The sequence below is a fragment of the Lissotriton helveticus genome, chromosome 5_1 (assembly GCF_964261635.1).
Source record: "Lissotriton helveticus chromosome 5_1, aLisHel1.1, whole genome shotgun sequence".
Taxonomy (NCBI): domain Eukaryota; kingdom Metazoa; phylum Chordata; class Amphibia; order Caudata; family Salamandridae; genus Lissotriton; species Lissotriton helveticus.
The window spans coordinates 1,623,473,864-1,623,501,528 of NC_136065.1; the positions used below are offsets into that span (position 1 = coordinate 1,623,473,864).

The 27,665-nt window shown below is 38.5% G+C and overlaps 25 non-coding genes across 25 annotated transcripts; all 25 read right to left on the reverse strand.

The window, feature by feature from the left end:
• Nucleotides 1-834: 834 nt before the first annotated feature.
• On the reverse strand, nt 835-907 carry TRNAR-CCU (transfer RNA arginine (anticodon CCU)). Its single transcript has one exon. It is a non-coding gene; the product is annotated as a tRNA-Arg (tRNA).
• A 1,523-nt stretch (nt 908-2,430) lies between these two features.
• TRNAR-CCU (transfer RNA arginine (anticodon CCU)) lies at nt 2,431-2,503 on the reverse strand. The gene has a single exon. It is a non-coding gene; the product is annotated as a tRNA-Arg (tRNA).
• Nucleotides 2,504-3,307: 804 nt separating this feature from the next.
• On the reverse strand, nt 3,308-3,380 carry TRNAR-UCG (transfer RNA arginine (anticodon UCG)). Its single transcript has one exon. It is a non-coding gene; the product is annotated as a tRNA-Arg (tRNA).
• A 646-nt stretch (nt 3,381-4,026) lies between these two features.
• Nucleotides 4,027-4,099, reverse strand: TRNAR-CCU (transfer RNA arginine (anticodon CCU)). Its single transcript has one exon. It is a non-coding gene; the product is annotated as a tRNA-Arg (tRNA).
• An 803-nt stretch (nt 4,100-4,902) lies between these two features.
• TRNAR-UCG (transfer RNA arginine (anticodon UCG)) lies at nt 4,903-4,975 on the reverse strand. The gene has a single exon. It is a non-coding gene; the product is annotated as a tRNA-Arg (tRNA).
• Nucleotides 4,976-6,497: 1,522 nt separating this feature from the next.
• On the reverse strand, nt 6,498-6,570 carry TRNAR-UCG (transfer RNA arginine (anticodon UCG)). The gene has a single exon. It is a non-coding gene; the product is annotated as a tRNA-Arg (tRNA).
• A 646-nt stretch (nt 6,571-7,216) lies between these two features.
• On the reverse strand, nt 7,217-7,289 carry TRNAR-CCU (transfer RNA arginine (anticodon CCU)). Its single transcript has one exon. It is a non-coding gene; the product is annotated as a tRNA-Arg (tRNA).
• Nucleotides 7,290-8,092: 803 nt separating this feature from the next.
• TRNAR-UCG (transfer RNA arginine (anticodon UCG)) lies at nt 8,093-8,165 on the reverse strand. Its single transcript has one exon. It is a non-coding gene; the product is annotated as a tRNA-Arg (tRNA).
• A 1,522-nt stretch (nt 8,166-9,687) lies between these two features.
• Nucleotides 9,688-9,760, reverse strand: TRNAR-UCG (transfer RNA arginine (anticodon UCG)). Its single transcript has one exon. It is a non-coding gene; the product is annotated as a tRNA-Arg (tRNA).
• A 646-nt stretch (nt 9,761-10,406) lies between these two features.
• TRNAR-CCU (transfer RNA arginine (anticodon CCU)) lies at nt 10,407-10,479 on the reverse strand. The gene has a single exon. It is a non-coding gene; the product is annotated as a tRNA-Arg (tRNA).
• A 1,523-nt stretch (nt 10,480-12,002) lies between these two features.
• On the reverse strand, nt 12,003-12,075 carry TRNAR-CCU (transfer RNA arginine (anticodon CCU)). Its single transcript has one exon. It is a non-coding gene; the product is annotated as a tRNA-Arg (tRNA).
• An 803-nt stretch (nt 12,076-12,878) lies between these two features.
• TRNAR-UCG (transfer RNA arginine (anticodon UCG)) lies at nt 12,879-12,951 on the reverse strand. Its single transcript has one exon. It is a non-coding gene; the product is annotated as a tRNA-Arg (tRNA).
• A 646-nt stretch (nt 12,952-13,597) lies between these two features.
• Nucleotides 13,598-13,670, reverse strand: TRNAR-CCU (transfer RNA arginine (anticodon CCU)). The gene has a single exon. It is a non-coding gene; the product is annotated as a tRNA-Arg (tRNA).
• Nucleotides 13,671-14,473: 803 nt separating this feature from the next.
• On the reverse strand, nt 14,474-14,546 carry TRNAR-UCG (transfer RNA arginine (anticodon UCG)). The gene has a single exon. It is a non-coding gene; the product is annotated as a tRNA-Arg (tRNA).
• Nucleotides 14,547-16,068: 1,522 nt separating this feature from the next.
• Nucleotides 16,069-16,141, reverse strand: TRNAR-UCG (transfer RNA arginine (anticodon UCG)). Its single transcript has one exon. It is a non-coding gene; the product is annotated as a tRNA-Arg (tRNA).
• Nucleotides 16,142-16,787: 646 nt separating this feature from the next.
• Nucleotides 16,788-16,860, reverse strand: TRNAR-CCU (transfer RNA arginine (anticodon CCU)). The gene has a single exon. It is a non-coding gene; the product is annotated as a tRNA-Arg (tRNA).
• A 1,523-nt stretch (nt 16,861-18,383) lies between these two features.
• On the reverse strand, nt 18,384-18,456 carry TRNAR-CCU (transfer RNA arginine (anticodon CCU)). Its single transcript has one exon. It is a non-coding gene; the product is annotated as a tRNA-Arg (tRNA).
• Nucleotides 18,457-19,259: 803 nt separating this feature from the next.
• TRNAR-UCG (transfer RNA arginine (anticodon UCG)) lies at nt 19,260-19,332 on the reverse strand. Its single transcript has one exon. It is a non-coding gene; the product is annotated as a tRNA-Arg (tRNA).
• Nucleotides 19,333-19,978: 646 nt separating this feature from the next.
• Nucleotides 19,979-20,051, reverse strand: TRNAR-CCU (transfer RNA arginine (anticodon CCU)). Its single transcript has one exon. It is a non-coding gene; the product is annotated as a tRNA-Arg (tRNA).
• Nucleotides 20,052-20,854: 803 nt separating this feature from the next.
• TRNAR-UCG (transfer RNA arginine (anticodon UCG)) lies at nt 20,855-20,927 on the reverse strand. Its single transcript has one exon. It is a non-coding gene; the product is annotated as a tRNA-Arg (tRNA).
• Nucleotides 20,928-21,573: 646 nt separating this feature from the next.
• On the reverse strand, nt 21,574-21,646 carry TRNAR-CCU (transfer RNA arginine (anticodon CCU)). The gene has a single exon. It is a non-coding gene; the product is annotated as a tRNA-Arg (tRNA).
• Nucleotides 21,647-23,169: 1,523 nt separating this feature from the next.
• Nucleotides 23,170-23,242, reverse strand: TRNAR-CCU (transfer RNA arginine (anticodon CCU)). The gene has a single exon. It is a non-coding gene; the product is annotated as a tRNA-Arg (tRNA).
• An 803-nt stretch (nt 23,243-24,045) lies between these two features.
• On the reverse strand, nt 24,046-24,118 carry TRNAR-UCG (transfer RNA arginine (anticodon UCG)). Its single transcript has one exon. It is a non-coding gene; the product is annotated as a tRNA-Arg (tRNA).
• Nucleotides 24,119-26,360: 2,242 nt separating this feature from the next.
• On the reverse strand, nt 26,361-26,433 carry TRNAR-CCU (transfer RNA arginine (anticodon CCU)). Its single transcript has one exon. It is a non-coding gene; the product is annotated as a tRNA-Arg (tRNA).
• Nucleotides 26,434-27,237: 804 nt separating this feature from the next.
• TRNAR-UCG (transfer RNA arginine (anticodon UCG)) lies at nt 27,238-27,310 on the reverse strand. The gene has a single exon. It is a non-coding gene; the product is annotated as a tRNA-Arg (tRNA).
• Nucleotides 27,311-27,665: the final 355 nt, after the last annotated feature.

Here is a 27,665-nt window from a genome sequence, read left to right on the forward strand (position 1 = left end):
TATGTACTCCACTTTATTATTAATTAGGAATGAGAACATGATGGCTATGAGAGTATTGGAAGAGCCTGCTTCCATTCTGAATGGAAACCTGAATTGTGTGACCATTGGCAAAAACCGACCACGAAGGGACTCGGACCCTCAATCTTCTGATTCGAAGTCAGACGCCTTATGCATTAGGCCACGCGGTCATGTGTCCTGCTGCGTTTATTTATATACTGTAGGTGGTATGCAAGGATGGAAAATATATTATTTATAGTTATTTAGGTTTACAAACCATTGTGGGGGTTTTTCAGCTCCTTTCAATTAAATCACTTTTTTGGAATTTATATAATGAGAATGTCACCAGTACGATAAGCTATTGTTTTCTTTTTTGCATTTAAACCTCTTTCTTCATGGGATTAAAGCTCAGAGTATGCTTTATATACCTCTGGATGTTTCCAGAAGTGGAGAGAAACTGTTTTGAAAGTAGTACAAACTGCTCCTTCCTGGATATTCCAATTTACACACACTCAAAGGTTGTATACGTTTCATGAATCCTGACTTGCCCTATTCAAGTGCCTGAAAGCCTTTCACCACCTCTAGGAACAACAGTTACACCAATCCAATTCAAATCATTTTTTCCAAAGGAATATCTTCTGCCGGGTCAAAAATGCATCTGACAAAGATAGGTGTTTAAAAATTGACTTTGTAGTTTCAGAACATCAACATGACTCTGAAGAGTACAGAAGTAAAATGGTACTATTTCAAAGTTCCTAATACCTCATAAACATCTGAGAGGAAGCATGTAATGAATATACTTATTTTTCTGGAAAAGTAAGAGTGAACTTTGGTTTGCACCTCAGATGGGACTCGAACCCACAATCCCTGGCTTAGGAGGCCAGTGCCTTATCCATTAGGCCACTGAGGCACAGATAAATGCCAGTGATCTAGAGGCATTATTTAAATGTATTCAATCGTCCAACACTGGTGTCTGCATACAGGATATTTCTCAGTTCTCTCCATAAGTAAACTTCCCATTTTCATCCTCTTCCATCCCCGACTTTAACACTCTGTTCTGTGCTATAATGGAGACTCTGCATTTGTAGCAAGTGCAGAGAAATTGGAGGAGTACCATTTTCGAATCAACACTTCGTCTTCCATGGATGCTTTTCTCATTAAACTGGGCTTTGACAGTGGTATCAAGCCGTCCTTGTCTTCAGCAGGACACAGAAACAGGCACCAAGTCTACTAACCAATTTTCAACAACACTCTGCAACTTAATAGACCAATGCTTTACAAATTAGCCAACTGTGTCATCAGCAAAGGCAGCCAATGTGCCAATCCTTTATAATTCTTCTGTAGTACTTTTCTTTCTCGTAGGCAAAATTAGCACTTTAACTGCACAAATCATACAGATTTTACACTTGAAGCACTCCATGAACACATACTTACACACCTTGCAGTTCATCTACACACACTTAAGCTAAAAACCCATTCTGTGAAGTCAAAATTCTGCAAACCTAGTACATATTCAGTGCGTGTACATAGAAGCACTTTTTAATGTCACTTAAATGCACTAGATTTTAGACTGAAGATGCAATCTAAATGACTGTGCAGTATGTACTCCACTTTATTATTAATTAGGAATGAGAACATGATGGCTATGAGAGTATTGGAAGAGCCTGCTTCCATTCTGAATGGAAACCTGAATTGTGTGACCATTGGCAAAAACCGACCACGAAGGGACTCGGACCCTCAATCTTCTGATTCGAAGTCAGACGCCTTATGCATTAGGCCACGCGGTCATGTGTCCTGCTGCGTTTATTTATATACTGTAGGTGGTATGCAAGGATGGAAAATATATTATTTATAGTTATTTAGGTTTACAAACCATTGTGGGGGTTTTTCAGCTCCTTTCAATTAAATCACTTTTTTGGAATTTATATAATGAGAATGTCACCAGTACGATAAGCTATTGTTTTCTTTTTTGCATTTAAACCTCTTTCTTCATGGGATTAAAGCTCAGAGTATGCTTTATATACCTCTGGATGTTTCCAGAAGTGGAGAGAAACTGTTTTGAAAGTAGTACAAACTGCTCCTTCCTGGATATTCCAATTTACACACACTCAAAGGTTGTATACGTTTCATGAATCCTGACTTGCCCTATTCAAGTGCCTGAAAGCCTTTCACCACCTCTAGGAACAACAGTTACACCAATCCAATTCAAATCATTTTTTCCAAAGGAATATCTTCTGCCGGGTCAAAAATGCATCTGACAAAGATAGGTGTTTAAAAATTGACTTTGTAGTTTCAGAACATCAACATGACTCTGAAGAGTACAGAAGTAAAATGGTACTATTTCAAAGTTCCTAATACCTCATAAACATCTGAGAGGAAGCATGTAATGAATATACTTATTTTTCTGGAAAAGTAAGAGTGAACTTTGGTTTGCACCTCAGATGGGACTCGAACCCACAATCCCTGGCTTAGGAGGCCAGTGCCTTATCCATTAGGCCACTGAGGCACAGATAAATGCCAGTGATCTAGAGGCATTATTTAAATGTATTCAATCGTCCAACACTGGTGTCTGCACACAGGATATTTCTCAGTTCTCTCCATAAGTAAACTTCCCATTTTCATCCTCTTCCATCCCCGACTTTAACACTCTGTTCTGTGCTATAATGGAGACTCTGCATTTGTAGCAAGTGCAGAGAAATTGGAGGAGTACCATTTTCGAATCAACACTTCTTCTTCCATGGATGCTTTTCTCATTAAACTGGGCTTTGACAGTGGTATCAAGCCGTCCTTGTCTTCAGCAGGACACAGAAACAGGCACCAAGTCTACTAACCAATTTTCAACAACACTCTGCAACTTAATAGACCAATGCTTTACAAATTAGCCAACTGTGTCATCAGCAAAGGCAGCCAATGTGCCAATCCTTTATAATTCTTCTGTAGTACTTTTCTTTCTCGTAGGCAAAATTAGCACTTTAACTGCACAAATCATACAGATTTTACACTTGAAGCACTCCATGAACACATACTTACACACCTTGCAGTTCATCTACACACACTTAAGCTAAAAACCCATTCTGTGAAGTCAAAATTCTGCAAACCTAGTACATATTCAGTGCGTGTACATAGAAGCACTTTTTAATGTCACTTAAATGCACTAGATTTTAGACTGAAGATGCAATCTAAATGACTGTGCAGTATGTACTCCACTTTATTATTAATTAGGAATGAGAACATGATGGCTATGAGAGTATTGGAAGAGCCTGCTTCCATTCTGAATGGAAACCTGAATTGTGTGACCATTGGCAAAAAACGACCACGAAGGGACTCGAACCCTCAATCTTCTGATTCGAAGTCAGACGCCTTATCCATTAGGCCACGCGGTCATGTGTCCTGCTGCGTTTATTTATATACTGTAGGTGGTATGCAAGGATGGAAAATAAATTATTTATAGTTATTTAAGTTTACAAACCATTGTGGGGTTTTTTCAGCTCCTTTCAATTAAATCACTTTTTTGGAATTTATATAATGAGAATGTCACCAGTACGATAAGCTATTGTTTTCTTTTTTGCATTTAAACCTCTTTCTTCATGAGATTAAAGCTCAGAGTATGCTTTATATAGCTCTGGATGTTTCCAGAAGTGGAGAGAAACTGTTTTGAAAGTAGTACAAACTGCTCCTTCCTGGATATTCCAATTTACACACACTCAAAGGTTGGATACGTTTCATGAATCCTGACTTGCCCTATTCAAGTGCCTGAAAGCCTTTCACCACCTCTAGAAACAACAGTTACACCAATCCAATTCAAATCATTTTTTCCAAAGGAATATCTTCTGCCGGGTCAAAAATGCATCTGACAAAGATAGGTGTTTAAAAATTGACTTTGTAGTTTCAGAACATCAACATGACTCTGAAGAGTACAGAAGTAAAATGGTACCATTTCAAAGTTCCTAATACCTCATAAACATCTGAGAGGAAGCATGCAATAAATATACTTATTTTTCTGGAAAAGTAAGAGTGAACTTTGGTTTGCACCTCAGATGGGACTCGAACCCAGAATCCCTGGCTTAGGAGGCCAGTGCCTTATCCATTGGGCCACTGAGGCACCGATAAATGCCAGCAATCTAGAGGCATTATTTAAATGTATTCAATCGTCCAACACTGGTGTCTGCACACAGGATATTTCTCAGTTCTCTCCATAAGAAAACTTCCCATTTTCATCCTCTTCCATCCCCGACTTTAACACTCTGTTCTGTGCTATAATGGAGACTCTGCATTTGTAGCAAGTGCAGAGAAATTGGAGGAGTACCATTTTCGAATCAACACTTCTTCTTCCATGGATGCTTTTCTCATTAAACTGGGCTTTGACAGTGGTATCAAGCCGTCCTTGTCTTCAGCAGGACACAGAAACAGGCACCAAGTCTACTAACCAAACTCAACCACACTCTGCAACTTAATACACCAGTGCTTTACAAATTAGCCAACTGTGTCATCAGCAAAGGCAGCCAATGTGCCAATCCTTTATAATTCTTCTGTAGTACTTTTCTTTCTCGTAGGCAAAATTAGCACTTTAACTGCACAAATCATACAGATTTTACACTTGAAGCACTCCATGAACACATACTTACACACCTTGCAGTTCATCTACACACACTTAAGCTAAAAACCCATTCTGTGAAGTCAAAATTCTGCAAACCTAGTACATATTCAGTGCGTGTACATAGAAGCACTTTTTAATGCCACTTAAATGCACTAGATTTTAGACTGAAGATGCAATCTAAATGACTGTGCAGTATGTACTCCACTTTATTATTAATTAGGAATGAGAACATGATGGCTATGAGAGTATTGGAAGAGCCTGCTTCCATTCTGAATGGAAACCTGAATTGTGTGACCATTGGCAAAAACCGACCACGAAGGGACTCGGACCCTCAATCTTCTGATTCGAAGTCAGACGCCTTATCCATTAGGCCACACAGTCATGTGTCCTGCTGCGTTTATTTATATACTGTAGGTGGTATGCAAGGATGGAAAATATATTATTTATAGTTATTTAGGTTTACAAACCGTTGTGTGGTTTTTTCAGCTCCTTTCAATTAAATCACTTTTTTGGAATTTATATAATGAGAATGTCACCAGTACGATAAGCTATTGTTTTCTTTTTTGCATTTAAACCTCTTTCTTCATGAGATTAAAGCTCAGAGTATGCTTTATATAGCTCTGGATGTTTCCAGAAGTGGAGAGAAACTGTTTTGAAAGTAGTACAAACTGCTCCTTCCTGGATATTCCAATTTACACACACTCAAAGGTTGTATACGTTTCATGAATCCTGACTTGCCCTATTCAAGTGCCTGAAAGCCTTTCACCACCTCTAGAAACAACAGTTACACCAATCCAATTCAAATCATTTTTTCCAAAGGAATATCTTCTGCCGGGTCAAAAATGCATCTGACAAAGATAGGTGTTTAAAAATCGACTTTGTAGTTTCAGAACATCAACATGACTCTGAAGAGTACAGAAGTAAAATGGTACCATTTCAAAGTTCCTAATACCTCATAAACATCTGAGACGAAGCATGTAATAAATATACTTATTTTTCTGGAAAAGTAAGAGTGAACATTGGTTTGCACCTCAGATGGGACTCGAACCCAGAATCCCTGGCTTAGAAGGCCAGTGCCTTATCCATTAGGACACTGATGCACAGATAAATGCCAGTGATCTAGAGGCATTATTTAAATGTATTCAATCGTCCAACACTGGTGTCTGCACACAGGATATTTCTCAGTACTCTCCATAAGTAAACTTCCCATTTTCATCCTCTTCCATCCCCGACTTTAACACTCTGTTCTGTGCTATAATGGAGACTCTGCATTTGTAGCAAGTGCAGAGAAATTGGAGGAGTACCATTTTCGAATCAACACTTCTTCTTCCATGGATGCTTTTCTCATTAAACTGGGCTTTGACAGTGGTATCAAGCCGTCCTTGTCTTCAGCAGGACACAGAAACAGGCACCAAGTCTACTAACCAAGTTCAACCACACTCTGCAACTTAATACACCAGTGCTTTACAAATTAGCCAACTGTGTCATCAGCAAAGGCAGCCAATGTGCCAATACTTTATAATTCTTCTGTAGTACTTTTCTTTCTCGTAGGCAAAATTAGCACTTTAACTGCACAAATCATACAGATTTTACACTTGAAGCACTCCATGAACACATACTTACACACCTTGCAGTTCATCTACACACACTTAAGCTAAAAACCCATTCTGTGAAGTCAAAATTCTGCAAACCTAGTACATATTCAGTGCGTGTACATAGAAGCACTTTTTAATGCCACTTAAATGCACTAGATTTTAGACTGAAGATGCAATCTAAATGACTGTGCAGTATGTACTCCACTTTATTATTAATTAGGAATGAGAACATGATGGCTATGAGAGTATTGGAAGAGCCTGCTTCCATTCTGAATGGAAACCTGAATTGTGTGACCATTGGCAAAAACCGACCACGAAGGGACTCGGACCCTCAATCTTCTGATTCGAAGTCAGACGCCTTATCCATTAGGCCACACGGTCATGTGTCCTGCTGCGTTTATTTATATACTGTAGGTGGTATGCAAGGATGGAAAATATATTATTTATAGTTATTTAGGTTTACAAACCGTTGTGTGGTTTTTTCAGCTCCTTTCAATTAAATCACTTTTTTGGAATTTATATAATGAGAATGTCACCAGTACGATAAGCTATTGTTTTCTTTTTTGCATTTAAACCTCTTTCTTCATGAGATTAAAGCTCAGAGTATGCTTTATATAGCTCTGGATGTTTCCAGAAGTGGAGAGAAACTGTTTTGAAAGTAGTACAAACTGCTCCTTCCTGGATATTCCAATTTACACACACTCAAAAGTTGTATACGTTTCATGAATCCTGACTTGTCCTATTCAAGTGCCTGAAAGCCTTTCACCACCTCTAGAAACAACAGTTACACCAATCCAATTCAAATCATTTTTTCCAAAGGAATATCTTCTGCCGGGTCAAAAATGCATCTGACAAAGATAGGTGTTTAAAAATTGACTTTGTAGTTTCAGAACATCAACATGACTCTGAAGAGTACAGAAGTAAAATGGTACCATTTCAAAGTTCCTAATACCTCATAAACATCTGAGAGGAAGCATGCAATAAATATACTTATTTTTCTGGAAAAGTAAGAGTGAACTTTTGTTTGCACCTCAGATGGGACTCGAACCCACAATCCCTGGCTTAGGAGGCCAGTGCCTTATCTATTAGGCCACTGAGGCACCGATAAATGCTAGCAATCTAGAGGCATTATTTAAATGTATTCAATCGTCCAACACTGGTGTCTGCACACAGGATATTTCTCAGTTCTCTCCATAAGTAAACTTCCCATTTTCATCCTCTTCCATCCCCGACTTTAACACTCTGTTCTGTGCTATAATGGAGACTCTGCATTTGTAGCAAGTGCAGAGAAATTGGAGGAGTACCATTTTCGAATCAACACTTCTTCTTCCATGGATGCTTTTCTCATTAAACTGGGCTTTGACAGTGGTATCAAGCCGTCATTGTCTTCAGCAGGACACAGAAAAAGGCACCAAGTCTACTAACCAAGTTCAACCACACTCTGCAACTTAATACACCAGTGCTTTACAAATTAGCCAACTGTGTCATCAGCAAAGGCAGCCAATGTGCCAATCCTTTATAATTCTTCTGTAGTACTTTTCTGTCTCGTAGGCAAAATTAGCACTTTAACTGCACAAATCATACAGAGTTTACACTTGAAGCACTCCATGAACACATACTTACACACCTTGCAGTTCATCTACACACACTTAAGCTAAAAACCCATTCTGTGAAGTCAAAATTCTGCAAACCTAGTACATATTCAGTGCGTGTACATAGAAGCACTTTTTAATGTCACTTAAATGCACTAGATTTTAGACTGAAGATGCAATCTAAATGACTGTGCAGTATGTACTCCACTTTATTATTAATTAGGAATGAGAACATGATGGCTATGAGAGTATTGGAAGAGCCTGCTTCCATTCTGAATGGAAACCTGAATTGTGTGACCATTGGCAAAAAACGACCACGAAGGGACGCGAACCCTCAATCTTCTGATTCGAAGTCAGACGCCTTATCCATTAGGCCACGCGGTCATGTGTCCTGCTGCGTTTATTTATATACTGTAGGTGGTATGCAAGGATGGAAAATAAATTATTTATAGTTATTTAAGTTTACAAACCATTGTGGGGTTTTTTCAGCTCCTTTCAATTAAATCACTTTTTTGGAATTTATATAATGAGAATGTCACCAGTACGATAAGCTATTGTTTTCTTTTTTGCATTTAAACCTCTTTCTTCATGAGATTAAAGCTCAGAGTATGCTTTATATAGCTCTGGATGTTTCCAGAAGTGGAGAGAAACTGTTTTGAAAGTAGTACAAACTGCTCCTTCCTGGATATTCCAATTTACACACACTCAAAGGTTGTATACGTTTCATGAATCCTGACTTGCCCTATTCAAGTGCCTGAAAGCCTTTCACCACCTCTAGAAACAACAGTTACACCAATCCAATTCAAATCATTTTTTCCAAAGGAATATCTTCTGCCGGGTCAAAAATGCATCTGACAAAGATAGGTGTTTAAAAATTGACTTTGTAGTTTCAGAACATCAACATGACTCTGAAGAGTACAGAAGTAAAATGGTACCATTTCAAAGTTCCTAATACCTCATAAACATCTGAGAGGAAGCATGCAATAAATATACTTATTTTTCTGGAAAAGTAAGAGTGAACTTTGGTTTGCACCTCAGATGGGACTCGAACCCAGAATCCCTGGCTTAGGAGGCCAGTGCCTTATCCATTAGGACACTGATGCACAGATAAATGCCAGTGATCTAGAGGCATTATTTAAATGTATTCAATCGTCCAACACTGGTGTCTGCACACAGGATATTTCTCAGTACTCTCCATAAGTAAACTTCCCATTTTCATCCTCTTCCATCCCCGACTTTAACACTCTGTTCTGTGCTATAATGGAGACTCTGCATTTGTAGCAAGTGCAGAGAAATTGGAGGAGTACCATTTTCGAATCAACACTTCTTCTTCCATGGATGCTTTTCTCATTAAACTGGGCTTTGACAGTGGTATCAAGCCGTCCTTGTCTTCAGCAGGACACAGAAACAGGCACCAAGTCTACTAACCAAGTTCAACCACACTCTGCAACTTAATACACCAGTGCTTTACAAATTAGCCAACTGTGTCATCAGCAAAGGCAGCCAATGTGCCAATACTTTATAATTCTTCTGTAGTACTTTTCTTTCTCGTAGGCAAAATTAGCACTTTAACTGCACAAATCATACAGATTTTACACTTGAAGCACTCCATGAACACATACTTACACACCTTGCAGTTCATCTACACACACTTAAGCTAAAAACCCATTCTGTGAAGTCAAAATTCTGCAAACCTAGTACATATTCAGTGCGTGTACATAGAAGCACTTTTTAATGCCACTTAAATGCACTAGATTTTAGACTGAAGATGCAATCTAAATGACTGTGCAGTATGTACTCCACTTTATTATTAATTAGGAATGAGAACATGATGGCTATGAGAGTATTGGAAGAGCCTGCTTCCATTCTGAATGGAAACCTGAATTGTGTGACCATTGGCAAAAACCGACCACGAAGGGACTCGGACCCTCAATCTTCTGATTCGAAGTCAGACGCCTTATCCATTAGGCCACACGGTCATGTGTCCTGCTGCGTTTATTTATATACTGTAGGTGGTATGCAAGGATGGAAAATATATTATTTATAGTTATTTAGGTTTACAAACCGTTGTGTGGTTTTTTCAGCTCCTTTCAATTAAATCACTTTTTTGGAATTTATATAATGAGAATGTCACCAGTACGATAAGCTATTGTTTTCTTTTTTGCATTTAAACCTCTTTCTTCATGAGATTAAAGCTCAGAGTATGCTTTATATAGCTCTGGATGTTTCCAGAAGTGGAGAGAAACTGTTTTGAAAGTAGTACAAACTGCTCCTTCCTGGATATTCCAATTTACACACACTCAAAGGTTGTATACGTTTCATGAATCCTGACTTGCCCTATTCAAGTGTCTGAAAGCCTTTCATCACCTCTAGAAACAACAGTTACACCAATCCAATTCAAATCATTTTTTCCAAAGGAATATCTTCTGCCGGGTCAAAAATGCATCTGACAAAGATAGGTGTTTAAAAATTGACTTTGTAGTTTCAGAACATCAACATGACTCTGAAGAGTACAGAAGTAAAATGGTACCATTTCAAAGTTCCTAATACCTCATAAACATCTGAGAGGAAGCATGTAATAAATATACTTATTTTTCTGGAAAAGTAAGAGTGAACTTTGGTTTGCACCTCAGATGGGACTCGAACCCACAATCCCTGGCTTAGGAGGCCAGTGCCTTATCCATTAGGCCACTGAGGCACAGATAAATGCCAGTGATCTAGAGGCATTATTTAAATGTATTCAATCGTCCAACACTGGTGTCTGCATACAGGATATTTCTCAGTTCTCTCCATAAGTAAACTTCCCATTTTCATCCTCTTCCATCCCCGACTTTAACACTCTGTTCTGTGCTATAATGGAGACTCTGCATTTGTAGCAAGTGCAGAGAAATTGGAGGAGTACCATTTTCGAATCAACACTTCTTCTTCCATGGATGCTTTTCTCATTAAACTGGGCTTTGACAGTGGTATCAAGCCGTCCTTGTCTTCAGCAGGACACAGAAACAGGCACCAAGTCTACTAACCAATTTTCAACAACACTCTGCAACTTAATAGACCAATGCTTTACAAATTAGCCAACTGTGTCATCAGCAAAGGCAGCCAATGTGCCAATCCTTTATAATTCTTCTGTAGTACTTTTCTTTCTCGTAGGCAAAATTAGCACTTTAACTGCACAAATCATACAGATTTTACACTTGAAGCACTCCATGAACACATACTTACACACCTTGCAGTTCATCTACACACACTTAAGCTAAAAACCCATTCTGTGAAGTCAAAATTCTGCAAACCTAGTACATATTCAGTGCGTGTACATAGAAGCACTTTTTAATGTCACTTAAATGCACTAGATTTTAGACTGAAGATGCAATCTAAATGACTGTGCAGTATGTACTCCACTTTATTATTAATTAGGAATGAGAACATGATGGCTATGAGAGTATTGGAAGAGCCTGCTTCCATTCTGAATGGAAACCTGAATTGTGTGACCATTGGCAAAAACCGACCACGAAGGGACTCGGACCCTCAATCTTCTGATTCGAAGTCAGACGCCTTATGCATTAGGCCACGCGGTCATGTGTCCTGCTGCATTTATTTATATACTGTAGGTGGTATGCAAGGATGGAAAATATATTATTTATAGTTATTTAGGTTTACAAACCATTGTGGGGTTTTTTCAGCTCCTTTCAATTAAATCACTTTTTTGGAATTTATATAATGAGAATGTCACCAGTACGATAAGCTATTGTTTTCTTTTTTGCATTTAAACCTCTTTCTTCATGAGATTAAAGCTCAGAGTATGCTTTATATACCTCTGGATGTTTCCAGAAGTGGAGAGAAACTGTTTTGAAAGTAGTACAAACTGCTCCTTCCTGGATATTCCAATTTACACACACTCAAAGGTTGTATACGTTTCATGAATCCTGACTTGCCCTATTCAAGTGCCTGAAAGCCTTTCACCACCTCTAGGAATAACAGTTACACCAATCCAATTCAAATCATTTTTTCCAAAGGAATATCTTCTGCCGGGTCAAAAATGCATCTGACAAAGATAGGTGTTTAAAAATTGACTTTGTAGTTTCAGAACATCAACATGACTCTGAAGAGTACAGAAGTAAAATGGTACTATTTCAAAGTTCCTAATACCTCATAAACATCTGAGAGGAAGCATGTAATGAATATACTTATTTTTCTGGAAAAGTAAGAGTGAACTTTGGTTTGCACCTCAGATGGGACTCGAACCCACAATCCCTGGCTTAGGAGGCCAGTGCCTTATCCATTAGGCCACTGAGGCACAGATAAATGCCAGTGATCTAGAGGCATTATTTAAATGTATTCAATCGTCCAACACTGGTGTCTGCACACAGGATATTTCTCAGTTCTCTCCATAAGTAAACTTCCCATTTTCATCCTCTTCCATCCCCGACTTTAACACTCTTTTCTGTGCTATAATGGAGACTCTGCATTTGTAGCAAGTGCAGAGAAATTGGAGGAGTACCATTTTCGAATCAACACTTCTTCTTCCATGGATGCTTTTCTCATTAAACTGGGCTTTGACAGTGGTATCAAGCCGTCATTGTCTTCAGCAGGACACAGAAACAGGCACCAAGTCTACTAACCAAGTTCAACCACACTCTGCAACTTAATACACCAGTGCTTTACAAATTAGCCAACTGTGTCATCAGCAAAGGCAGCCAATGTGCCAATCCTTTATAATTCTTCTGTAGTACTTTTCTGTCTCGTAGGCAAAATTAGCACTTTAACTGCACAAATCATACAGAGTTTACACTTGAAGCACTCCATGAACACATACTTACACACCTTGCAGTTCATCTACACACACTTAAGCTAAAAACCCATTCTGTGAAGTCAAAATTCTGCAAACCTAGTACATATTCAGTGCGTGTACATAGAAGCACTTTTTAATGTCACTTAAATGCACTAGATTTTAGACTGAAGATGCAATCTAAATGACTGTGCAGTATGTACTCCACTTTATTATTAATTAGGAATGAGAACATGATGGCTATGAGAGTATTGGAAGAGCCTGCTTCCATTCTGAATGGAAACCTGAATTGTGTGACCATTGGCAAAAACCGACCACGAAGGGACTCGAACCCTCAATCTTCTGATTCGAAGTCAGACGCCTTATCCATTAGGCCACGCGGTCATGTGTCCTGCTGCGTTTATTTATATACTGTAGGTGGTATGCAAGGATGGAAAATAAATTATTTATAGTTATTTAAGTTTACAAACCATTGTGGGGTTTTTTCAGCTCCTTTCAATTAAATCACTTTTTTGGAATTTATATAATGAGAATGTCACCAGTACGATAAGCTATTGTTTTCTTTTTTGCATTTAAACCTCTTTCTTCATGAGATTAAAGCTCAGAGTATGCTTTATATACCTCTGGATGTTTCCAGAAGTGGAGAGAAACTGTTTTGAAAGTAGTACAAACTGCTCCTTCCTGGATATTCCAATTTACACACACTCAAAGGTTGTATACGTTTCATGAATCCTGACTTGCCCTATTCAAGTGCCTGAAAGCCTTTCACCACCTCTAGAAACAACAGTTACACCAATCCAATTCAAATCATTTTTTCCAAAGGAATATCTTCTGCCGGGTCAAAAATGCATCTGACAAAGATAGGTGTTTAAAAATTGACTTTGTAGTTTCAGAACATCAACATGACTCTGAAGAGTACAGAAGTAAAATGGTACCATTTCAAAGTTCCTAATACCTCATAAACATCTGAGAGGAAGCATGCAATAAATATACTTATTTTTCTGGAAAAGTAAGAGTGAACTTTGGTTTGCACCTCAGATGGGACTCGAACCCAGAATCCCTGGCTTAGGAGGCCAGTGCCTTATCCATTGGGCCACTGAGGCACCGATAAATGCCAGCAATCTAGAGGCATTATTTAAATGTATTCAATCGTCCAACACTGGTGTCTGCACACAGGATATTTCTCAGTTCTCTCCATAAGAAAACTTCCCATTTTCATCCTCTTCCATCCCCGACTTTAACACTCTGTTCTGTGCTATAATGGAGACTCTGCATTTGTAGCAAGTGCAGAGAAATTGGAGGAGTACCATTTTCGAATCAACACTTCTTCTTCCATGGATGCTTTTCTCATTAAACTGGGCTTTGACAGTGGTATCAAGCCGTCATTGTCTTCAGCAGGACACAGAAAAAGGCACCAAGTCTACTAACCAAGTTCAACCACACTCTGCAACTTAATACACCAGTGCTTTACAAATTAGCCAACTGTGTCATCAGCAAAGGCAGCCAATGTGCCAATCCTTTATAATTCTTCTGTAGTACTTTTCTGTCTCGTAGGCAAAATTAGCACTTTAACTGCACAAATCATACAGAGTTTACACTTGAAGCACTCCATGAACACATACTTACACACCTTGCAGTTCATCTACACACACTTAAGCTAAAAACCCATTCTGTGAAGTCAAAATTCTGCAAACCTAGTACATATTCAGTGCGTGTACATAGAAGCACTTTTTAATGTCACTTAAATGCACTAGATTTTAGACTGAAGATGCAATCTAAATGACTGTGCAGTATGTACTCCACTTTATTATTAATTAGGAATGAGAACATGATGGCTATGAGAGTATTGGAAGAGCCTGCTTCCATTCTGAATGGAAACCTGAATTGTGTGACCATTGGCAAAAAACGACCACGAAGGGACTCGAACCCTCAATCTTCTGATTCGAAGTCAGACGCCTTATCCATTAGGCCACGCGGTCATGTGTCCTGCTGCGTTTATTTATATACTGTAGGTGGTATGCAAGGATGGAAAATAAATTATTTATAGTTATTTAAGTTTACAAACCATTGTGGGGTTTTTTCAGCTCCTTTCAATTAAATCACTTTTTTGGAATTTATATAATGAGAATGTCACCAGTACGATAAGCTATTGTTTTCTTTTTTGCATTTAAACCTCTTTCTTCATGAGATTAAAGCTCAGAGTATGCTTTATATAGCTCTGGATGTTTCCAGAAGTGGAGAGAAACTGTTTTGAAAGTAGTACAAACTGCTCCTTCCTGGATATTCCAATTTACACACACTCAAAGGTTGTATACGTTTCATGAATCCTGACTTGCCCTATTCAAGTGCCTGAAAGCCTTTCACCACCTCTAGAAACAACAGTTACACCAATCCAATTCAAATCATTTTTTCCAAAGGAATATCTTATGCCGGGTCAAAAATGCATCTGACAAAGATAGGTGTTTAAAAATTGACTTTGTAGTTTCAGAACATCAACATGACTCTGAAGAGTACAGAAGTAAAATGGTACCATTTCAAAGTTCCTAATACCTCATAAACATCTGAGAGGAAGCATGCAATAAATATACTTATTTTTCTGGAAAAGTAAGAGTGAACTTTGGTTTGCACCTCAGATGGGACTCGAACCCAGAATCCCTGGCTTAGGAGGCCAGTGCCTTATCCATTAGGACACTGATGCACAGATAAATGCCAGTGATCTAGAGGCATTATTTAAATGTATTCAATCGTCCAACACTGGTGTCTGCACACAGGATATTTCTCAGTACTCTCCATAAGTAAACTTCCCATTTTCATCCTCTTCCATCCCCGACTTTAACACTCTGTTCTGTGCTATAATGGAGACTCTGCATTTGTAGCAAGTGCAGAGAAATTGGAGGAGTACCATTTTCGAATCAACACTTCTTCTTCCATGGATGCTTTTCTCATTAAACTGGGCTTTGACAGTGGTATCAAGCCGTCCTTGTCTTCAGCAGGACACAGAAACAGGCACCAAGTCTACTAACCAAGTTCAACCACACTCTGCAACTTAATACACCAGTGCTTTACAAATTAGCCAACTGTGTCATCAGCAAAGGCAGCCAATGTGCCAATACTTTATAATTCTTCTGTAGTACTTTTCTTTCTCGTAGGCAAAATTAGCACTTTAACTGCACAAATCATACAGATTTTACACTTGAAGCACTCCATGAACACATACTTACACACCTTGCAGTTCATCTACACACACTTAAGCTAAAAACCCATTCTGTGAAGTCAAAATTCTGCAAACCTAGTACATATTCAGTGCGTGTACATAGAAGCACTTTTTAATGCCACTTAAATGCACTAGATTTTAGACTGAAGATGCAATCTAAATGACTGTGCAGTATGTACTCCACTTTATTATTAATTAGGAATGAGAACATGATGGCTATGAGAGTATTGGAAGAGCCTGCTTCCATTCTGAATGGAAACCTGAATTGTGTGACCATTGGCAAAAACCGACCACGAAGGGACTCGGACCCTCAATCTTCTGATTCGAAGTCAGACGCCTTATCCATTAGGCCACACGGTCATGTGTCCTGCTGCGTTTATTTATATACTGTAGGTGGTATGCAAGGATGGAAAATATATTATTTATAGTTATTTAGGTTTACAAACCGTTGTGTGGTTTTTTCAGCTCCTTTCAATTAAATCACTTTTTTGGAATTTATATAATGAGAATGTCACCAGTACGATAAGCTATTGTTTTCTTTTTTGCATTTAAACCTCTTTCTTCATGAGATTAAAGCTCAGAGTATGCTTTATATAGCTCTGGATGTTTCCAGAAGTGGAGAGAAACTGTTTTGAAAGTAGTACAAACTGCTCCTTCCTGGATATTCCAATTTACACACACTCAAAGGTTGTATACGTTTCATGAATCCTGACTTGCCCTATTCAAGTGCCTGAAAGCCTTTCATCACCTCTAGAAACAACAGTTACACCAATCCAATTCAAATCATTTTTTCCAAAGGAATATCTTCTGCCGGGTCAAAAATGCATCTGACAAAGATAGGTGTTTAAAAATTGACTTTGTAGTTTCAGAACATCAACATGACTCTGAAGAGTACAGAAGTAAAATGGTACCATTTCAAAGTTCCTAATACCTCATAAACATCTGAGAGGAAGCATGTAATAAATATACTTATTTTTCTGGAAAAGTAAGAGTGAACTTTGGTTTGCACCTCAGATGGGACTCGAACCCACAATCCCTGGCTTAGGAGGCCAGTGCCTTATCCATTAGGCCACTGAGGCACAGATAAATGCCAGTGATCTAGAGGCATTATTTAAATGTATTCAATCGTCCAACACTGGTGTCTGCATACAGGATATTTCTCAGTTCTCTCCATAAGTAAACTTCCCATTTTCATCCTCTTCCATCCCCGACTTTAACACTCTGTTCTGTGCTATAATGGAGACTCTGCATTTGTAGCAAGTGCAGAGAAATTGGAGGAGTACCATTTTCGAATCAACACTTCTTCTTCCATGGATGCTTTTCTCATTAAACTGGGCTTTGACAGTGGTATCAAGCCGTCCTTGTCTTCAGCAGGACACAGAAACAGGCACCAAGTCTACTAACCAATTTTCAACAACACTCTGCAACTTAATAGACCAATGCTTTACAAATTAGCCAACTGTGTCATCAGCAAAGGCAGCCAATGTGCCAATCCTTTATAATTCTTCTGTAGTACTTTTCTTTCTCGTAGGCAAAATTAGCACTTTAACTGCACAAATCATACAGATTTTACACTTGAAGCACTCCATGAACACATACTTACACACCTTGCAGTTCATCTACACACACTTAAGCTAAAAACCCATTCTGTGAAGTCAAAATTCTGCAAACCTAGTACATATTCAGTGCGTGTACATAGAAGCACTTTTTAATGTCACTTAAATGCACTAGATTTTAGACTGAAGATGCAATCTAAATGACTGTGCAGTATGTACTCCACTTTATTATTAATTAGGAATGAGAACATGATGGCTATGAGAGTATTGGAAGAGCCTGCTTCCATTCTGAATGGAAACCTGAATTGTGTGACCATTGGCAAAAACCGACCACGAAGGGACTCGGACCCTCAATCTTCTGATTCGAAGTCAGACGCCTTATGCATTAGGCCACGCGGTCATGTGTCCTGCTGCATTTATTTATATACTGTAGGTGGTATGCAAGGATGGAAAATATATTATTTATAGTTATTTAGGTTTACAAACCATTGTGGGGTTTTTTCAGCTCCTTTCAATTAAATCACTTTTTTGGAATTTATATAATGAGAATGTCACCAGTACGATAAGCTATTGTTTTCTTTTTTGCATTTAAACCTCTTTCTTCATGAGATTAAAGCTCAGAGTATGCTTTATATACCTCTGGATGTTTCCAGAAGTGGAGAGAAACTGTTTTGAAAGTAGTACAAACTGCTCCTTCCTGGATATTCCAATTTACACACACTCAAAGGTTGTATACGTTTCATGAATCCTGACTTGCCCTATTCAAGTGCCTGAAAGCCTTTCACCACCTCTAGGAACAACAGTTACACCAATCCAATTCAAATCATTTTTTCCAAAGGAATATCTTCTGCCGGGTCAAAAATGCATCTGACAAAGATAGGTGTTTAAAAATTGACTTTGTAGTTTCAGAACATCAACATGACTCTGAAGAGTACAGAAGTAAAATGGTACTATTTCAAAGTTCCTAATACCTCATAAACATCTGAGAGGAAGCATGTAATGAATATACTTATTTTTCTGGAAAAGTAAGAGTGAACTTTGGTTTGCACCTCAGATGGGACTCGAACCCACAATCCCTGGCTTAGGAGGCCAGTGCCTTATCCATTAGGCCACTGAGGCACAGATAAATGCCAGTGATCTAGAGGCATTATTTAAATGTATTCAATCGTCCAACACTGGTGTCTGCACACAGGATATTTCTCAGTTCTCTCCATAAGTAAACTTCCCATTTTCATCCTCTTCCATCCCCGACTTTAACACTCTTTTCTGTGCTATAATGGAGACTCTGCATTTGTAGCAAGTGCAGAGAAATTGGAGGAGTACCATTTTCGAATCAACACTTCTTCTTCCATGGATGCTTTTCTCATTAAACTGGGCTTTGACAGTGGTATCAAGCCGTCATTGTCTTCAGCAGGACACAGAAACAGGCACCAAGTCTACTAACCAAGTTCAACCACACTCTGCAACTTAATACACCAGTGCTTTACAAATTAGCCAACTGTGTCATCAGCAAAGGCAGCCAATGTGCCAATCCTTTATAATTCTTCTGTAGTACTTTTCTGTCTCGTAGGCAAAATTAGCACTTTAACTGCACAAATCATACAGAGTTTACACTTGAAGCACTCCATGAACACATACTTACACACCTTGCAGTTCATCTACACACACTTAAGCTAAAAACCCATTCTGTGAAGTCAAAATTCTGCAAACCTAGTACATATTCAGTGCGTGTACATAGAAGCACTTTTTAATGTCACTTAAATGCACTAGATTTTAGACTGAAGATGCAATCTAAATGACTGTGCAGTATGTACTCCACTTTATTATTAATTAGGAATGAGAACATGATGGCTATGAGAGTATTGGAAGAGCCTGCTTCCATTCTGAATGGAAACCTGAATTGTGTGACCATTGGCAAAAACCGACCACGAAGGGACTCGAACCCTCAATCTTCTGATTCGAAGTCAGACGCCTTATCCATTAGGCCACGCGGTCATGTGTCCTGCTGCGTTTATTTATATACTGTAGGTGGTATGCAAGGATGGAAAATAAATTATTTATAGTTATTTAAGTTTACAAACCATTGTGGGGTTTTTTCAGCTCCTTTCAATTAAATCACTTTTTTGGAATTTATATAATGAGAATGTCACCAGTACGATAAGCTATTGTTTTCTTTTTTGCATTTAAACCTCTTTCTTCATGAGATTAAAGCTCAGAGTATGCTTTATATACCTCTGGATGTTTCCAGAAGTGGAGAGAAACTGTTTTGAAAGTAGTACAAACTGCTCCTTCCTGGATATTCCAATTTACACACACTCAAAGGTTGTATACGTTTCATGAATCCTGACTTGCCCTATTCAAGTGCCTGAAAGCCTTTCACCACCTCTAGAAACAACAGTTACACCAATCCAATTCAAATCATTTTTTCCAAAGGAATATCTTCTGCCGGGTCAAAAATGCATCTGACAAAGATAGGTGTTTAAAAATTGACTTTGTAGTTTCAGAACATCAACATGACTCTGAAGAGTACAGAAGTAAAATGGTACCATTTCAAAGTTCCTAATACCTCATAAACATCTGAGAGGAAGCATGCAATAAATATACTTATTTTTCTGGAAAAGTAAGAGTGAACTTTGGTTTGCACCTCAGATGGGACTCGAACCCAGAATCCCTGGCTTAGGAGGCCAGTGCCTTATCCATTGGGCCACTGAGGCACCGATAAATGCCAGCAATCTAGAGGCATTATTTAAATGTATTCAATCGTCCAACACTGGTGTCTGCACACAGGATATTTCTCAGTTCTCTCCATAAGAAAACTTCCCATTTTCATCCTCTTCCATCCCCGACTTTAACACTCTGTTCTGTGCTATAATGGAGACTCTGCATTTGTAGCAAGTGCAGAGAAATTGGAGGAGTACCATTTTCGAATCAACACTTCTTCTTCCATGGATGCTTTTCTCATTAAACTGGGCTTTGACAGTGGTATCAAGCCGTCCTTGTCTTCAGCAGGACACAGAAAGAGGCACCAAGTCTACTAACCAAGTTCAACCACACTCTGCAACTTAATACACCAGTGCTTTACAAATTAGCCAACTGTGTCATCAGCAAAGGCAGCCAATGTGCCAATCCTTTATAATTCTTCTGTAGTACTTTTCTTTCTCGTAGGCAAAATTAGCACTTTAACTGCACAAATCATACAGATTTTACACTTGAAGCACTCCATGAACACATACTTACACACCTTGCAGTTCATCTACACACACTTAAGCTAAAAACCCATTCTGTGAAGTCAAAATTCTGCAAACCTAGTACATATTCAGTGCGTGTACATAGAAGCACTTTTTAATGCCACTTAAATGCACTAGATTTTAGACTGAAGATGCAATCTAAATGACTGTGCAGTATGTACTCCACTTTATTATTAATTAGGAATGAGAACATGATGGCTATGAGAGTATTGGAAGAGCCTGCTTCCATTCTGAATGGAAACCTGAATTGTGTGACCATTGGCAAAAACCGACCACGAAGGGACTCGGACCCTCAATCTTCTGATTCGAAGTCAGACGCCTTATCCATTAGGCCACACGGTCATGTGTCCTGCTGCGTTTATTTATATACTGTAGGTGGTATGCAAGAATGGAAAATATATTATTTATAGTTATTTAGGTTTACAAACCGTTGTGTGGTTTTTTCAGCTCCTTTCAATTAAATCACTTTTTTGGAATTTATATAATGAGAATGTCACCAGTACGATAAGCTATTGTTTTCTTTTTTGCATTTAAACCTCTTTCTTCATGAGATTAAAGCTCAGAGTATGCTTTATATAGCTCTGGATGTTTCCAGAAGTGGAGAGAAACTGTTTTGAAAGTAGTACAAACTGCTCCTTCCTGGATATTCCAATTTACACACACTCAAAGGTTGTATACGTTTCATGAATCCTGACTTGCCCTATTCAAGTGCCTGAAAGCCTTTCACCACCTCTAGAAACAACAGTTACACCAATCCAATTCAAATCATTTTTTCCAAAGGAATATCTTCTGCCGGGTCAAAAATGCATCTGACAAAGATAGGTGTTTAAAAATTGACTTTGTAGTTTCAGAACATCAACATGACTCTGAAGAGTACAGAAGTAAAATGGTACCATTTCAAAGTTCCTAATACCTCATAAACATCTGAGAGGAAGCATGTAATAAATATACTTATTTTTCTGGAAAAGTAAGAGTGAACTTTGGTTTGCACCTCAGATGGGACTCGAACCCACAATCCCTGGCTTAGGAGGCCAGTGCCTTATCCATTAGGCCACTGAGGCACAGATAAATGCCAGTGATCTAGAGGCATTATTTAAATGTATTCAATCGTCCAACACTGGTGTCTGCATACAGGATATTTCTCAGTTCTCTCCATAAGTAAACTTCCCATTTTCATCCTCTTCCATCCCCGACTTTAACACTCTGTTCTGTGCTATAATGGAGACTCTGCATTTGTAGCAAGTGCAGAGAAATTGGAGGAGTACCATTTTCGAATCAACACTTCTTCTTCCATGGATGCTTTTCTCATTAAACTGGGCTTTGACAGTGGTATCAAGCCGTCCTTGTCTTCAGCAGGACACAGAAACAGGCACCAAGTCTACTAACCAATTTTCAACAACACTCTGCAACTTAATAGACCAATGCTTTACAAATTAGCCAACTGTGTCATCAGCAAAGGCAGCCAATGTGCCAATCCTTTATAATTCTTCTGTAGTACTTTTCTTTCTCGTAGGCAAAATTAGCACTTTAACTGCACAAATCATACAGATTTTACACTTGAAGCACTCCATGAACACATACTTGCACACCTTGCAGTTCATCTACACACACTTAAGCTAAAAACCCATTCTGTGAAGTCAAAATTCTGCAAACCTAGTACATATTCAGTGCGTGTACATAGAAGCACTTTTTAATGTCACTTAAATGCACTAGATTTTAGACTGAAGATGCAATCTAAATGACTGTGCAGTATGTACTCCACTTTATTATTAATTAGGAATGAGAACATGATGGCTATGAGAGTATTGGAAGAGCCTGCTTCCATTCTGAATGGAAACCTGAATTGTGTGACCATTGGCAAAAACCGACCACGAAGGGACTCGGACCCTCAATCTTCTGATTCGAAGTCAGACGCCTTATGCATTAGGCCACGCGGTCATGTGTCCTGCTGCATTTATTTATATACTGTAGGTGGTATGCAAGGATGGAAAATATATTATTTATAGTTATTTAGGTTTACAAACCATTGTGGGGTTTTTTCAGCTCCTTTCAATTAAATCACTTTTTTGGAATTTATATAATGAGAATGTCACCAGTACGATAAGCTATTGTTTTCTTTTTTGCATTTAAACCTCTTTCTTCATGAGATTAAAGCTCAGAGTATGCTTTATATACCTCTGGATGTTTCCAGAAGTGGAGAGAAACTGTTTTGAAAGTAGTACAAACTGCTCCTTCCTGGATATTCCAATTTACACACACTCAAAGGTTGTATACGTTTCATGAATCCTGACTTGCCCTATTCAAGTGCCTGAAAGCCTTTCACCACCTCTAGGAACAACAGTTACACCAATCCAATTCAAATCATTTTTTCCAAAGGAATATCTTCTGCCGGGTCAAAAATGCATCTGACAAAGATAGGTGTTTAAAAATTGACTTTGTAGTTTCAGAACATCAACATGACTCTGAAGAGTACAGAAGTAAAATGGTACTATTTCAAAGTTCCTAATACCTCATAAACATCTGAGAGGAAGCATGTAATGAATATACTTATTTTTCTGGAAAAGTAAGAGTGAACTTTGGTTTGCACCTCAGATGGGACTCGAACCCAGAATCCCTGGCTTAGGAGGCCAGTGCCTTATCCATTAGGCCACTGAGGCACAGATAAATGCCAGTGATCTAGAGGCATTATTTAAATGTATTCAATCGTCCAACACTGGTGTCTGCACACAGGATATTTCTCAGTTCTCTCCATAAGTAAACTTCCCATTTTCATCCTCTTCCATCCCCGACTTTAACACTCTGTTCTGTGCTATAATGGAGACTCTGCATTTGTAGCAAGTGCAGAGAAATTGGAGGAGTACCATTTTCGAATCAACACTTTTTCTTCCATGGATGCTTTTCTCATTAAACTGGGCTTTGACAGTGGTATCAAGCCGTCATTGTCTTCAGCAGGACACAGAAACAGGCACCAAGTCTACTAACCAAGTTCAACCACACTCTGCAACTTAATACACCAGTGCTTTACAAATTAGCCAACTGTGTCATCAGCAAAGGCAGCCAATGTGCCAATCCTTTATAATTCTTCTGTAGTACTTTTCTGTCTCGTAGGCAAAATTAGCACTTTAACTGCACAAATCATACAGAGTTTACACTTGAAGCACTCCATGAACACATACTTACACACCTTGCAGTTCATCTACACACACTTAAGCTAAAAACCCATTCTGTGAAGTCAAAATTCTGCAAACCTAGTACATATTCAGTGCGTGTACATAGAAGCACTTTTTAATGCCACTTAAATGCACTAGATTTTAGACTGAAGATGCAATCTAAATGACTGTGCAGTATGTACTCCACTTTATTATTAATTAGGAATGAGAACATGATGGCTATGAGAGTATTGGAAGAGCCTGCTTCCATTCTGAATGGAAACCTGAATTGTGTGACCATTGGCAAAAACCGACCACGAAGGGACTCGGACCCTCAATCTTCTGATTCGAAGTCAGACGCCTTATCCATTAGGCCACACGGTCATGTGTCCTGCTGCGTTTATTTATATACTGTAGGTGGTATGCAAGAATGGAAAATATATTATTTATAGTTATTTAGGTTTACAAACCGTTGTGTGGTTTTTTCAGCTCCTTTCAATTAAATCACTTTTTTGGAATTTATATAATGAGAATGTCACCAGTACGATAAGCTATTGTTTTCTTTTTTGCATTTAAACCTCTTTCTTCATGAGATTAAAGCTCAGAGTATGCTTTATATAGCTCTGGATGTTTCCAGAAGTGGAGAGAAACTGTTTTGAAAGTAGTACAAACTGCTCCTTCCTGGATATTCCAATTTACACACACTCAAAGGTTGTATACGTTTCATGAATCCTGACTTGCCCTATTCAAGTGCCTGAAAGCCTTTCACCACCTCTAGAAACAACAGTTACACCAATCCAATTCAAATCATTTTTTCCAAAGGAATATCTTCTGCCGGGTCAAAAATGCATCTGACAAAGATAGGTGTTTAAAAATCGACTTTGTAGTTTCAGAACATCAACATGACTCTGAAGAGTACAGAAGTAAAATGGTACCATTTCAAAGTTCCTAATACCTCATAAACATCTGAGACGAAGCATGTAATAAATATACTTATTTTTCTGGAAAAGTAAGAGTGAACATTGGTTTGCACCTCAGATGGGACTCGAACCCAGAATCCCTGGCTTAGGAGGCCAGTGCCTTATCCATTAGGACACTGATGCACAGATAAATGCCAGTGATCTAGAGGCATTATTTAAATGTATTCAATCGTCCAACACTGGTGTCTGCACACAGGATATTTCTCAGTACTCTCCATAAGTAAACTTCCCATTTTCATCCTCTTCCATCCCCGACTTTAACACTCTGTTCTGTGCTATAATGGAGACTCTGCATTTGTAGCAAGTGCAGAGAAATTGGAGGAGTACCATTTTCGAATCAACACTTCTTCTTCCATGGATGCTTTTCTCATTAAACTGGGCTTTGACAGTGGTATCAAGCCGTCCTTGTCTTCAGCAGGACACAGAAACAGGCACCAAGTCTACTAACCAATTTTCAACAACACTCTGCAACTTAATAGACCAATGCTTTACAAATTAGCCAACTGTGTCATCAGCAAAGGCAGCCAATGTGCCAATCCTTTATAATTCTTCTGTAGTACTTTTCTTTCTCGTAGGCAAAATTAGCACTTTAACTGCACAAATCATACAGATTTTCCACTTGAAGCACTCCATGAACACATACTTACACACCTTGCAGTTCATCTACACACACTTAAGCTAAAAACCCATTCTGTGAAGTCAAAATTCTGCAAACCTAGTACATATTCAGTGCGTGTACATAGAAGCACTTTTTAATGTCACTTAAATGCACTAGATTTTAGACTGAAGATGCAATCTAAATGACTGTGCAGTATGTACTCCACTTTATTATTAATTAGGAATGAGAACATGATGGCTATGAGAGTATTGGAAGAGCCTGCTTCCATTCTGAATGGAAACCTGAATTGTGTGACCATTGGCAAAAACCGACCACGAAGGGACTCGGACCCTCAATCTTCTGATTCGAAGTCAGACGCCTTATGCATTAGGCCACGCGGTCATGTGTCCTGCTGCGTTTATTTATATACTGTAGGTGGTATGCAAGGATGGAAAATATATTATTTATAGTTATTTAGGTTTACAAACCATTGTGGGGTTTTTTCAGCTCCTTTCAATTAAATCACTTTTTTGGAATTTATATAATGAGAATGTCACCAGTACGATAAGCTATTGTTTTCCTTTTTGCATTTAAACCTCTTTCTTCATGAGATTAAAGCTCAGAGTATGCTTTATATACCTCTGGATGTTTCCAGAAGTGGAGAGAAACTGTTTTGAAAGTAGTACAAACTGCTCCTTCCTGGATATTCCAATTTACACACACTCAAAGGTTGTATACGTTTCATGAATCCTGACTTGCCCTATTCAAGTGCCTGAAAGCCTTTCACCACCTCTAGGAACAACAGTTACACCAATCCAATTCAAATCATTTTTTCCAAAGGAATATCTTCTGCCGGGTCAAAAATGCATCTGACAAAGATAGGTGTTTAAAAATTGACTTTGTAGTTTCAGAACATCAACATGACTCTGAAGAGTACAGAAGTAAAATGGTACTATTTCAAAGTTCCTAATACCTCATAAACATCTGAGAGGAAGCATGTAATGAATATACTTATTTTTCTGGAAAAGTAAGAGTGAACTTTGGTTTGCACCTCAGATGGGACTCGAACCCAGAATCCCTGGCTTAGGAGGCCAGTGCCTTATCCATTAGGCCACTGAGGCACAGATAAATGCCAGTGATCTAGAGGCATTATTTAAATGTATTCAATCGTCCAACACTGGTGTCTGCACACAGGATATTTCTCAGTTCTCTCCATAAGTAAACTTCCCATTTTCATCCTCTTCCATCCCCGACTTTAACACTCTGTTCTGTGCTATAATGGAGACTCTGCATTTGTAGCAAGTGCAGAGAAATTGGAGGAGTACCATTTTCGAATCAACACTTCTTCTTCCATGGATGCTTTTCTCATTAAACTGGGCTTTGACAGTGGTATCAAGCCGTCCTTGTCTTCAGCAGGACACAGAAACAGGCACCAAGTCGACTAACCAATTTTCAACAACACTCTGCAACTTAATAGACCAATGCTTTACAAATTAGCCAACTGTGTCATCAGCAAAGGCAGCCAATGTGCCAATCCTTTATAATTCTTCTGTAGTACTTTTCTTTCTCGTAGGCAAAATTAGCACTTTAACTGCACAAATCATACAGATTTTACACTTGAAGCACTCCATGAACACATACTTACACACCTTGCAGTTCATCTACACACACTTAAGCTAAAAACCCATTCTGTGAAGTCAAAATTCTGCAAACCTAGTACATATTCAGTGCGTGTACATAGAAGCACTTTTTAATGTCACTTAAATGCACTAGATTTTAGACTGAAGATGCAATCTAAATGACTGTGCAGTATGTACTCCACTTTATTATTAATTAGGAATGAGAACATGATGGCTATGAGAGTATTGGAAGAGCCTGCTTCCATTCTGAATGGAAACCTGAATTGTGTGACCATTGGCAAAAAACGACCACGAAGGGACTCGAACCCTCAATCTTCTGATTCGAAGTCAGACGCCTTATCCATTAGGCCACGCGGTCATGTGTCCTGCTGCGTTTATTTATATACTGTAGGTGGTATGCAAGGATGGAAAATAAATTATTTATAGTTATTTAAGTTTACAAACCATTGTGGGGTTTTTTCAGCTCCTTTCAATTAAATCACTTTTTTGGAATTTATATAATGAGAATGTCACCAGTACGATAAGCTATTGTTTTCTTTTTTGCATTTAAACCTCTTTCTTCATGAGATTAAAGCTCAGAGTATGCTTTATATAGCTCTGGATGTTTCCAGAAGTGGAGAGAAACTGTTTTGAAAGTAGTACAAACTGCTCCTTCCTGGATATTCCAATTTACACACACTCAAAGGTTGTATATGTTTCATGAATCCTGACTT